We start from the raw sequence: 1,427 nt of genomic DNA on the forward strand, positions 1-1,427 counted from the left end.
ACAATGGTGGTTTATATGTCGGCAGTGTTCTTGGATATTTCCAAAATGGCGGCATTTTATATGACATGCCATGGTGGAATACTTATTAATATAAGCGCTTCATGCAATTGGTTATTTTATTATTGGAGAAGGTAAAAATTAACCTTATAAGACATCAAAAAAAAGTATTAGTTGAAATACTTTGCTTTGGAAGGGTATCCTCAATATTAGTCATAGCACTACTAATATATTGGATCTATAGCTATGAGAAAATGTTATTGCAGTACGGAATATCGAAACGAATTTAAAAAGCAACTCAGGAAATTTCCATGCTTAGAGAATATCATACAGCTAGAACCAAAACCTTCAATGAATCAGGTGACCACGGTTCACCAGTAGTACCTCACAAAAACCGCTCCTAAGAATCTTGTTTCAACGATACCCGCACAGATTGCTGATCGAAAATCAGCATTAATTGAAAAATATTGGCAATGGTTATGGCCGTCCGTAGCTTTTCATGTCGACACTCGTTGATTGAATAGCTCCACTTTGGATGTATGAGGAAGAAGATGAATATCATATAATGTGTACAGGCAATTTTTTGCACTTCTTCCCTTTTTCAAGCAATTTTCAATTTAAATTCAATAAATAAACGGTTTGAAAAATGGAACAACCAGGAATGAAAAATTCGGACACTTCCTTCGGATCTAACTCACTTGCATTTAAATCCATGTTTGATCTTCTAAGAAAAATAATGAACTCTTTGGAATTGCAAGAATATTTCAGAGAATCATATTAAAGACCTTCAAATATATACATATATATGTATATATACTTCGAATTTGGTTGCAATGATCTCACAAACTTTTAAATTTGTATATATTAATCATATTCACAGAAAGCAGAGCACGAAAATTATGGGGACAATTATAGGGAATGGAATTAAATACTTAATTACAGGAAATAAAATTATATTAAGAACAGTTTGTCATGAGGCGTTAGTATGCCACCGTTAGTATGTAACCAATTTCATATTTCATTTTTTTGCACATTTCATTTCATACTTTTTTCACATTCTCCATATCTCACATCCCTTGATCTTTTATGCCCCGGGACAAAAAAATATGAAGGTTGGTTAAAAGTGAATCGCATACAACAGTTGACAGGAGGACAAATTCCTTTTTTAAATGACAATTGTTTCAATTTCACTTTTCTAATACTTCAATCCTCAACTTGACTGAATTCGAGTTCAATGTTTAGTTCCAAAACTGAACACCTTTCTGGAGCGCACATTGATGAAGCGCCTTTTGTTAGCGCCCATGTAAAACAATGAACGGATATGACACATCGATGTCTATTTTAAACAAAGGAGATTACTGCCCTTTGTTTCCACTCGCAGTATCAATGAAGCACGCCCACCTAACGATATATTCCGTAAAAATCTTGTT

This window comes from Loa loa, assembly GCF_000183805.2.
Source record: "Loa loa unplaced genomic scaffold supercont3.720, whole genome shotgun sequence".
Taxonomy (NCBI): domain Eukaryota; kingdom Metazoa; phylum Nematoda; class Chromadorea; order Rhabditida; family Onchocercidae; genus Loa; species Loa loa.